Source organism: Cherax quadricarinatus, chromosome 1 (assembly GCF_038502225.1).
Source record: "Cherax quadricarinatus isolate ZL_2023a chromosome 1, ASM3850222v1, whole genome shotgun sequence".
In the NCBI taxonomy this organism is placed as follows: domain Eukaryota; kingdom Metazoa; phylum Arthropoda; class Malacostraca; order Decapoda; family Parastacidae; genus Cherax; species Cherax quadricarinatus.
Genome location: NC_091292.1, coordinates 15251186 through 15263138, shown reverse-complemented (window position 1 = coordinate 15263138; position 11953 = coordinate 15251186). Strand labels below are relative to the sequence as shown.

Below are 11953 nucleotides of genomic sequence, written 5' to 3'. Positions count from 1 at the left end.
AGTGCTCTGTTAGTGACAAGTAAAACCCCACAAGATATAGCTAATGTAAAAACACTGGAACTGGGGTCATGCAGCAAATGGTTAGTAGACAACAAACTATCGTTACTCATCGGGGAAACTGAAGCCATTCTCTTTGGCACGAAACATAAACTGAGAAGGGTAAATGATTTTAATGTCCAGTGTAATGGGGAACCCATCACTTCAGTTTCCTCAGTAAAATATCTGGAAATCCCCTTTGACCCATGCATGTCAAGAGAATTGATAGGGAACAGGAAGACAGCGAATGCCAGACTCAAGTTCCTCTAACTACTTCGGCTCGCAGGACCTTATGTCTAGCCCTTACACAATGTCATATGGAGTACGCTTGCTCTTCATGGTACTCTGCCTTACACCAGGCCCTCTGGCCTGGTAGCTAAAGCTCTCGCTTCACACGACGAATGTCCGGGTTCGATTCCCGGCGAGGGTAGAAACGTTGGGCCTGTTTCTTTACACCGGTTGTCTATGTTCCCCATCAGTAAAATTGATACCTGGGAGTTAATCGACTGGTGTGAGTTGCATCCTGGGACAAAACTGACCTAATTTGCCCGAAATGCTCTGCATAAAAGGCCTCGGGGGCGTGGACCCCCGGAACCCTCCCCAGGTATAACAAGCGGTTATGTAGTAGTATGTCACTGATGTCAGCTAGGTCTGTATACATTGTACGTGTACTTGTAGAAATATCGTGGACCTGGATCCAAGAGAGCATGTAAGCCAGGATGAATTACAATAATTGGATATGCTGAATGTTAAAGACAGTAAAAGAACTGAAGTTCAATTAAGGTTATAAAATTGCTCACGGTGTCCAGAATATCTTGTTGCTAATTTTGTCAAGGTTGGGAACCAGAGCAATCATAGTACGAAGAGGAGAGAGCACAACTTTGTGGTAGCCACAGTCAGTGGCCAGGCTTCAAACACCTTTTATTGTGCAGCAATAAAGGGATGGAACAGACTTCCCGCTCATGTCAAAGCCAGTCATAGCATGAACCAGTTCAAGAAGACTGCTAAAAGATGACTGATGAATGTAGCGACACAAACAGAGGAGAATGATTTTTTATTTTTTTTTAACTAACACACAGTAAATATAAGAAACTCATTTTTATCTTATTCCTAGTATATCTCATTTATACTATAATAATAAGATATTATATCCTTTATACTATAATAATAAGATATTATATCCTTTATAGTACAATAATAAGGTATTAAAAGGACCCCAGTGGAAATAAGTCACTTTGACTTTTTTTGGTTATCCCAGGTTCTCTAGGCATATGCTTCTATGTATGAAAATCTATGTAACTATTTTTGTATACGTGAATATACTTATTTATTGTCACACACAGCAGAGAGCCGCCTGTCACGTACAGTAACAACCTGTTGCACCACCTGTCCTAGAGAGCCACCTGTTGCACCACCTGTCCTAGAGAGCCACCTGTTGCACCACCTGTCAGAGAGCCACCTGTTGCACCACCTGTCCTAGAGAGCCACCTGTTGCACCACCTGTCAGAGAGCCACCTGTTGCACCACCTGTCCTAGAGAGCCACCTGTTGCACCACCTGTCAGAGAACCACCTGTTGCACCACATGTCCTAGAGAGCCACCTGTTGCACCACCTGTCAGAGAGCCACCTGTTGCACCACCTGCCAGAGAGCCACCTGTTGCACCACCTGTCCCAGAGAGCCACCTGTTGCACCCAGGGCCGGATTAAGAAGTCTCCGGGCCCTAGGCTATTCAGATTGGCGGGGACCCTTTGAGTTACGGGTAAGCGAAGCGACCCCTTCCAGCTTGGGGGGGGGGGTCAGTGTGAGCCTGTTTAAGGTCTAATTAAATACATTCTGGCTATTTAGATTAAATTTAATAGGGAAAGTACATCAAGACAACCAAAACCATTTACCAACAGCCATTATAACTATCTTGTTAAATCATGCATTTTAAAGAGAATAAACTCAAGACAGCATAGTATTACTAGATTAGGCTATTAAAGTAGTGACATCATGTACCTGTTATATTCAGCATAACCACTACAGCACTATTATTCCCTTTATAAATCACTGACCATTATTGTTGTCATTGCATCATGCATAAGACTATCAAATCATATAAACTCAAGAAAGTAAAGAATTGTTTATATTCACAGGCACTTCTTAAACTTTTTTCTGGATTTCATATTGGCAAAATCATCAATTATATTCTGAAAATCAATATTTCTTGTTAGATCAGACTCAGTGGTCAACAAGGCTAGGTTACACAATTTGTTTTGGATCATTGTTGAACGGAGCTGGTTTTTCACTCTTTTCAAAACAGAAAATGAACGTTCTCCTGGAAGTGTTAGGTAAAGGCGATACACTATGTCAACATTAGGGAAGGTTTCTGAGATACCTGCATTTCTTAAATGTTTCAAAGCAGCTGAGGGCGCACATTTTTCAGGTGGAGCTTTAATCTGGTTCATATACCCAGAAAAATGAACTATTTCTTCAACAAATGTGTCCTGAACATCTGCTGAAAGGTGTTGTTGCAACTTTAATGCAGCTTCTCTCAATTCTGCATCTAGCATAGTAGTAATTTTGAACAGAAATCCAAACTTGTCATTGAGATTTTACTCTCCAAACACTTGAACTTTTTAGGTAGGGACCCCTTTGCACTTGCACCATGTGCGCAGTCTTGGATGAGCCCCTGAACCTTTTCGACCGCGGGGCCCTAGGCAAATGCCTAGTTTGCCTATGCGGTAATCCGGCCCTGGTCAGGGCCCAGCGTTCCCTGTCCTGCCTTACTCTTCCTGCACTTGTGATGACTCCCTCCCCTCTCCACTCTCCGGCACCCCCCTGGCTGGACCTGACACGATACATTCACCTGGATTGGCACTACAGGAACAGGGAACCCCCTCAGTTAGTTGCATTTCTATTTGAAGAGTTTCGCTCTGTTACATACAGCTCTTCATTCTCCGTCTACACGGATGGCTCGGCACGGTCTTCCCCCCTTCCACATCATCTGTGGCCTTCTTCGCTAATCTCTCCCTGTGTCAAACGTGGTGGTTGGACCCTGCTCATTCTGTTCTGGCAGGGGAGCTCTTCGCCATTCACCAGGCTCTGGCTTTTGTCCTAGATCACATTCCCCCACAACCATTGGTTCTCTTCTCAGATTCCCAATCTTCCCTGGCACTTTTGTGCTCTGCCCATCCGCGAACACTGCGCGTCCTCGTTCGTCGGACGCAATTTCTCCTCCTGCGCTTCTTGCGGAGCCCAGGTTGGAGCATCTCCCTTCAGTGGGTTCCCGCCCATGTTGGAATTTGGGGTAATGAAGTGGCAGATCGGGCGGCCTCCATTGCGCACACACTTCCTACTGTTACCCCTCTCGCCCTGGGCCACAGTGTTTTCACAAGGGCTGTTTGGAAGGGAATCCGTCATCAGTAGCAAGAGGGTCTTGCACATTCCCTCTCTTCTTCGGCGTTGGGCTCTGTCCAAACTTTTAATGGCCCCTGCCCTTGGGCTCGCCATCCCAACCGCTCGGTGGACGTTGCACTGACTCGCCTTCGAGTCGGGCACTCGCGACTGGCAGCTCATCTATATCGCCTTCGGATGACGGACTCTCCGTACTGCCCATGGTGTTCCTCACAGCCTGAGACGGTGGAACACTTCCTGCTGTGGTGCCCACGTTATCACTCTGCACGGACTACTCTCCGTGCAGCCTAGCGCACACTTGGGGTGCACACTTTCACTCTACCTGTTCTCCTCAACGGGGAGGGGTTTCGCCCTCTGGACCGTCAGGAGATATTGGCCTGTACCTGCTCCTTCCTGCTGGCTTCAGGGCTCTGGTGGCCTGGTGGCTAACGCTCTCGCTTCACACGGAGAGGGCCTGGGTTCGATTCCCAGCCAGAGTAGAAACATTGGACGTGTTTCTTTCCACCTGTTGTCTATGTTCCCCATCAGTAAAAATGGGTACCTGGGTGTTAGTCGACTGGTGTGGGTCGCATCCCGGGACACTGACCTTCAAGGACCTTCAAGGACCATAACATTGTATCAATCGCATCTGCTAGAAAAATGACAGGATGGATAATGAGAACCTTCAAAACTAGGGAGGCCAAGCCCATGATGACACTCTTCAGGTCACTTGTTCTATCTAGGCTGGAATATTGCTGCACACTAACAGCACCTTTCAAGGCAGGTGAAGTACGAATGGTATATAATACCGACAAGATGAGATTAAGACACATGTGCAACATCTGGGTATCTTTATTGTAGACGTTTCGCCATCCAGTGGCTTTATCAATACAAATTCTAGGACATAACTTGAAGACAGTAGAACTATGTACAGAAGATGAGGTAATCAGTCCCTCAACCTAGGAGTAGGTGCAAAGAGCACCATAGCCGTGGAGATTCTGAAGCAGAAGAAAGGAGCCTGGCGCTTATATAATAACGTCAGGTGTAGCAGACGAGGGCATATTCACTGGTAGGCGGGATTCCCCAGTGGAAGTAGGTCCTTCCCAAAGAGATGGGTTAGTTGTCGTAGTCGTGAAGGTTATGTACATGTCCTCAGAATTAAGATTCCATGATGTTGCAGTGTCTGACAAGTTGTGTACGAATGGTATATAATACCGACAAGATGAGATTAAGACACATGTGCAACATCTGGGTATCTTTATTGTAGACGTTTCGCCATCCAGTGGCTTTTTCAATACAAATTCTAGGACATAACTTTGAGACAGTATACCATTCGTACACAACTTGTCAGACACTGCAACATCATGGAATCTTAATTCTGAGGACATGTACATAACCTCCACGACTACGACAACTACTACTAGAACTAACCCATCTCTTTGGGAAGGACCTACTTCCACTGGGGAATCCCGCCTACCAGTGAATATGCCCTCGTCTGCTACACCTGACGTTATTATATAAGCGCCAGGCTCCTTTCTTCTGCTTCAGAATCTCCACGACTATGGTGCTCTTTGCACCTACTCCTAGGTTGAGGGACTGATTACCTCATCTTCTGTACATAGTTCTACTGTCTTCAAGTTATGTCCTAGAATTTGTATTGATAAAGCCACTGGATGGCGAAACGTCTACAATAAAGATACCCAGATGTTGCACATGTGTCTTAATCTCATCTTGTCGGTATTATATACCATTCGTACACAACTTGTCAGACACTGCAACATCATGGAATCTTAATTCTGAGGACATGTACATAACCTTCACGACTACTAGAACTAACCCATCTCTTTGGGAAGGACCTACTTCCACTGGGGAATCCCGCCTACCAGTGAATATGCCCTCGTCTGCTACACCTGACGTTATTATATAAGCGCCAGGCTCCTTTCTTCTGCTTCAGAATCTCCACGGCTATGGTGCTCTTTGCACCTACTCCTAGGTTGAGGGACTGATTACCTCATCTTCTGTACATAGTTCTACTGTCTTCAAGTTATGTCCTAGAATTTGTATTGATAAAGCCACTGGATGGCGAAACGTCTACAATAAAGATACCCAGATGTTGCACATGTGTCTTAATCTCATCTTGTCGGTATTATATACCATTCGTACACAACTTGTCAGACACTGCAACATCATGGAATCTTAATTCTGAGGACATGTACATAACCTTCACGACTATGACAACTAACCCATCTCTTTGGGAAGGACCTACTTCCACTGGGGATTCCCGCCTACCAGTGAATATGCCCTCGTCTGCTACACCTGACGTTATTATATAAGCGCCAGGCTCCTTTCTTCTGCTTCAGAATCTCCACGACTATGGTGCTCTTTGCACCTACTCCTAGGTTGAGGGACTGATTACCTCATCTTCTGTACATAGTTCTACTGTCTTCAAGTTATGTCCTAGAATTTGTATTGATAAAGCCACTGGATGGCGAAACGTCTACAATAAAGATACCCAGATGTTGCACATGTGTCTTAATCTCAAGGCAGGTGAAATTGCCGACCTAGAAAATGTACAGAGAACTTTCACGGCGCGCATAACGGAGATAAAACACCTCAATTATTGGGAGCGCTTGAGGTTCCTAAACCTGTATTCCCTGGAACGCAGGAGGGAGAGATACATGATTATATACACCTGGAAAATCCTAGAGGGACTAGTACCGAACTTGCACACGAAAATCACTCACTACGAAAGCAAAAGACTTGGCAGACGATGCACCATCCCCCCAATGAAAAGCAGGGGTGTCACTAGCACGTTAAGAGACCATACAATAAGTGTCAGGGGCCCGAGACTGTTCAACTGCCTCCCAGCACACATAAGGGGGATTACCAACAGACCCCTGGCAGTCTTCAAGCTGGCACTGGACAAGCACCTAAAGTCAGTTCCTGATCAGCCGGGCTGTGGCTCGTACGTTGGTTTGCGTGCAGCCAGCAGCAACAGCCTGGTTGATCAGGCTCTGATCCACCAGGAGGCCTGGTCACAGACCGGGCCGCGGGGGCGTTGACCCCCGGAACTCTCTCCAGGTAAACTCCAGGTAATTTGCCCGAAATGCAGAGCATAACAAGGGAGTTTCTATATAGTAGTATGTCATTGTTGTCAGCTAGTAATGTATACCTTGTACATGTACTTGTAGTAAATAAAGATATTATTATTATTATTATTATTATTATCAGAGACATATGATACATAGTTATTAGTCAAGACATTCTTCCACTTTGGTTGATATTCCCTCTCCTAGCACTGGACGGCCGGGCTCGATACGGCGTATGCTGTTAGTGGCCCTGAAACCCAACAGAAGAAGTAGAAGAACCACCTTACTTACTTACGTAGATTTAACCAAGTTTAATTCGATCAGTCACCTTGATGTGTTGTCTTTGGAGGTCCAGGAATGTAATAAGTTTTTATTTAGATATGCCATGTTTAATGGCTCTCTCACTGGCACCTCTTACAAGCATCAGTTAGGTGTAACAACTGTAGTTTTTCCTTGTATTGTAACTGCTTTTCACATAGTTCAGTTACTTAGCATTTTTTAAATGCTAAAGTTTAAATAATAACATATTACAAAGATCCCAATGGAAATAAGTCGCCTTGACTTTTTTTGGTTATCCTGGGTAATTTACACATGCTACTATGTATGATAATTTATGTAACTATTTATGTGTACACCTTTGCAGTACCTACAGTTAGTGGCCAGGCTTCAAACACATTCTATTGTACATCAATAAATGAGTGGAATAGACTGCCTGTACATGTCAAAGCCTGTCATAGCAGGAGCCAGGTCAAGAAGACAGCCAAAAGGTACCTGATGAATATAGCTACGGCAAGGGAGGAGAGTGATTTCTTGTGTATCTAACATACATGTACTATAATTTGATCCAATCTTTAATATTAATATAAATAGCTGAATTTACCTTATCCCTAGTATATCTCCTTTTATTATAACTGCTTTTCACATAGTTAAATTAAATTACTTACCTGTTTTAACTTAAATAATAATTATCACATTGAACCCAACTTTTTTGGGTTATCCTAGGTAATCTATACACATGCTGCTATGTATGATAATTTATGTAACTGTATTTATGTGTACCTGTACCTGAATAAACTTGTACCTTTGATTCCAACTGGGAAAAAATGTTTGATTATTCACAGGATGTCTGTTAAGCCTCACAAAATTCCTTGTAAATCATATTGTAAATAGGTTGACTAAGTTCTTTCTCCAATGCACTATATATTTGTTATTTCATTTTGTATTTCATAATTCTTTTGGTTGATTATCATAAAGATGGCATACATCAATGCTTAAATTACAAAGTTTGATTGCTAGTGCACTCATACATTGAGGTCCATGGTTTGATCCCTGGTATGGGTGAAAACCATGGACATTAAGACACCGGTTGTCCATGTTCACCTATCAGTAAAATAGGTACCTGGGTGTTAGTCGACTGGTGTGGGTCGCATCCTGGGGAAAATATTGACCTAATTTGTCCAAAATGCTCTGCATAACAAGGGGGCTTTCTGTATAGGTATACATCTAGGCCTGTATACCTTGTACATGTACCTGTAGAAATAAAGATTATCAAGTAAGTTTATTCACATACAGGTGCACATAAATATAATTACATAAATTATATTACAAAGCAGCATGTGTAGATTACCTAGTATAACCCAAAAAAGTCAGTGATTCGTTACATAAGAACATAAGAAAGAAGGAACACTGCAACAGACCTACTGACCCTTGCGGAGCAGGTCCATGTCCCCCCCCCCCGGATTAGCCCAATGACCCCCCAGTCTGGTCACCTCCACTCAAGGATGGAGCACTGCACCAGACCCAGCAGCACAAGCTAGTCAGGTCCAACTCACACCCACCCACACCCACTCATGTATTTATCTAACCTATTTTTAAAATTACACAACGTTTTAGCCTGAATAACTGTACTCAGGAGTTTGTTCCACTCATCCACAACTCTATTACCAAACCAGTGCTTTCCTATACCCTTCCTGAATCTGAATTTTTCCAACTTGAAACCATTGCTGCAAGTCCTGTCTTGGCTGGAAATTTTCAGTATGCTGTTTACATCCCCTTTATTTATTCCTGTTTTCCATTTATACACCTCGATCATATCCCCCCTAATTCTACGCCTTTCGAGAGAGTGCAGATTCAGGGCCCTCAGTCTATCCTCATAGGGAAGATTTCTGATACATGGGATCATCTTTGTCATCCTCCTCTACGTTTTCCAGAGCATTGATATCCATTCTGTGATACGGTGACCAGAACTGAGCAGCATAGTCTAAATGAGGCCTAACCAAGGATATATAGAGTTGAAGAACAACCTGAGGACTTCTATTATTTATACTTCTAGATATGAAGCCAAGAATTCTGTTAGCTTTATTGCAAACACTAATGCACTGTTGTCTTGGTTTTAGATTACTGCTAACCAGGACTCCTAAATCCTTTTTGCAATCAGTAGTATTAAGATCTACATTATTTAGTTTATATGTGGCATGGTTATTTAACTGTCCAATATTTAGAACTTTGCATTTGTCAATATTAAACTGCATCTGCCACTTCCCTGACCATTGCATCAGTCTATTCAAATCATCCTGGAGTGCTCTAGTGTCCTCATTAGAATGAATTGGACGGCCTATTTTGGTGTCATCAGCAAATTTGCTTATGTCGTTATTTATTCCCTCATCTATGTCATTTATGTAAATTGTGAACAACAACAGGCCCAACACTGGCCCCTGAGGAACACCGCTTGTGACGTGCCCCCATTCTGATTTCTCCCCATTTATGCAAACTCTCTGCTGTCTATTTGTTAGCCATGCCTCTACCCAGGAAAAAATTTCTCCTATTCCGTGTGCCTTAAGTTTCCTCAATAGCCTCTGGTGTGGAACTCTATCTAAAGCCTTACTGAAGTCCATATACACAATATCATATTCATTACCATGATCTACCTCCTCAAACACCTTAGTGAAAAAAGTTAGTAAATTCGTAAGACAGGAATGCCCCTTTGTAAAACCGTGTTGGGATTCATTAATCATTCTGCTCCTGTCAAGATGGCTACGAATTGCTTCAGCAATTATTGATTCCATAAATTTTCCCACTATGGAGGTAAGGCTTATAGGTCTTTAGTTCGAAGCCAAGGACCTGTCACCTGCCTTGTAAATAGGTATTACATTTGCCATTTTCCACTTATCAGGCACTTCCAGTTTGTAGTGATATGTTAAAAAGATTAGCCAAAGGTATGATAAGTTCCTCTTTACATTCCTTTAACACCCTTGCAAACAGCTCATCAGGGCCTGGGGATTTGTTAGGTTTTAGTTTCTCTATTTGTCTGAGGACCATGTCACTAGTTACCGCAATCGTACATAGTTTATCATCATCCGTTACCATTGGGGTCATTATAACATAAGTCAGTCTTTTTTTTTTTTTCTTTTTCTTGTGCTCTTGGCTTGGTTAGTAGCTTTCTCAGCTCTCGTACACTTGAGTGTCCAAGTGGAAATGCTGGATATGTTGCCTTTCATCTGCTGTCCTTCACCTAGCAGTAAGTAGGTACCTGAGTGTGTGTCACCTGTTGTGGATCGCATCCTGGGGTCAAGGTTAACCTAACTTGGTCAGAATGCTCTGCATAACCGTGGTCTTTCTATATTGTGTACCAATAATGTCAACTATGTATCAGTTGTATCATGTACTTTGTAGACAACAAGATGTTGATCATCCTTTTCTTTTCTTTTTTGTGTTCTTATTATTGGTATTATTAGTAGCTTCAGGAATGAAATGATGCTTAACCCTTTGAGGGTTTTCGTCGTACTAGTACGTTTTACGCGTAGGGGTTTTTGACGTACTAGTACTCATAAATTCTAGCGGCCTCAAATCTAGTGGGAGAAAGCTGGTAGGCCTTCATATGAAAGAATGGGTCTATGTGGTCAGTGTGCACAGTCTAAAAAAAATCCTGCAGCACACAGTGCATAATGAGAAAAAAAAAACTTTGACCATTTTTTTTGAATAAATCAGCGACTTTGCAGTGTATTTTCGTATGGTATTTATTGTTGTATTCTAGTTTTCTTGGTCTCATTTTATAGAATGGAAGACATATTACAGAAATTGAGATGATTTTGACTGGTTTTACAAAGAAAGGTGCCTTGAAATTGAGCTCAAAGTAGCAGAAATGTTCGATTTTTACCAAACTTCAAAAGTAAACAAATCGTGCCAAGCGTGCAATACACGTCAACTGGTGAGTCTAATATTCTTTCACAAGTGCACCAATAATATTTATACCATTTTTTACACTAATGCAGTAGTCTGCATAACAGTAAATCTTATATTTTTTGTGAAAATAAAAATTCAAAGTGGAAAGCAAAAGAATATAAGAGGGGACTTGAGACATGACTAATGACTAGAGGAAATGTCATTTTAGTGCCAGGAATGTCTTTCTTGTTTATTCTGGACCCTATTCCGAAATTGGCATCTTTTGAAATTTGTGTGAAATTGGCAAAATTGCTAAATTCTGACCACTGTACTGGATAGTTGAATTTCATAAATGAGTGGTTTCTTGCATCCATTCGATAGAAAAAATGGAGTTCTAGCGAAATATTCATGTTTTTTGTCGACTAGTACAGTGAAATTGGCCGAAAATGGGGCTCAAAGTGGGCAAAATCGCCGATGCGTAAACATCGCCGAGACCGCTAACTTTGCGAGAGCATAATTCCGTAAGTTTTCTATCAAATTTCAAACTTTTGGTGTCTTTATGATCGGGAAAAGATTCTCTATCTTTTCATAAGAGAAAATAATTTTTTTTTTTTTTAAATTTGGCCGACCCTGAGAACGAGTTTCGGAGAGGGCCTGTCGACCCTCAAAGGGTTAAACCAGTCAATAAATAAGTCCTCTGTTTTCCATGCTGACTAGTTTGACCTTCAAATAATTGGCAAGGTGGTTTTTATCTGTACCTTTCAAAACCAGGGGAATCTTGGAGCAATAAGTAAGAATGGGCTTACACTAAAAAACTGCTTGAAGCATTACCACACAGCAGAAAATTGAATTGATCCTTTGCTGCCTTGAATCCTAGTGCTCTTTTTTTACTAGCCAATGGCATCTTCTTCCAGTTAAGTCTTGTCTCATCAGCATTATAAACACTTTGGCTCATACCATCCTCAGAAATAATTTCCTTCCTGACACCACAGCTGCAGGGAATTTCCCTGCAGCTGTGGTGTCAGCAGAATTACTTTCACCAGAATTTGAACTTTTGAAACTAGCCAGTACTAAACACTATAATAATATTTTAAGTCTTTTTTCTGTTTTTATAATGAAATTAAGTGGTGCACCTTTCTTGGTTTTCTGTTCAGTCCACTTGCTCAATAATTTTTCTGTCATATATATTTTTTGACCCATGTCATTCTCTTCAGGAGGTCACTACCTCAGTTACTCATTGCACAATCTCATGTCTTCACCTCATTCTTTTTCATTGCAACAATTGATACTT

At 42.1% G+C, this 11953-nt stretch overlaps 1 protein-coding gene across 15 annotated transcripts in view; it reads left to right on the top strand.

Annotated features, from left to right (window-relative positions):
• The first annotated feature begins 6683 nt into the window (after positions 1-6683).
• The window catches only part of LOC128686995 (uncharacterized), an 85256-nt gene continuing 79986 nt past the window's right edge, over positions 6684-11953 (top strand). For 3 of the 15 annotated variants that reach the window (XM_070097428.1, XM_070097390.1, XM_053774362.2), the window contains exon 1: positions 6720-6850. The gene's annotated coding sequence lies outside the window, so the exon portion shown is untranslated. The other 12 variants (XM_053774386.2, XM_053774399.2, XM_053774393.2 and 9 more) reach the window with 12 other exon arrangements.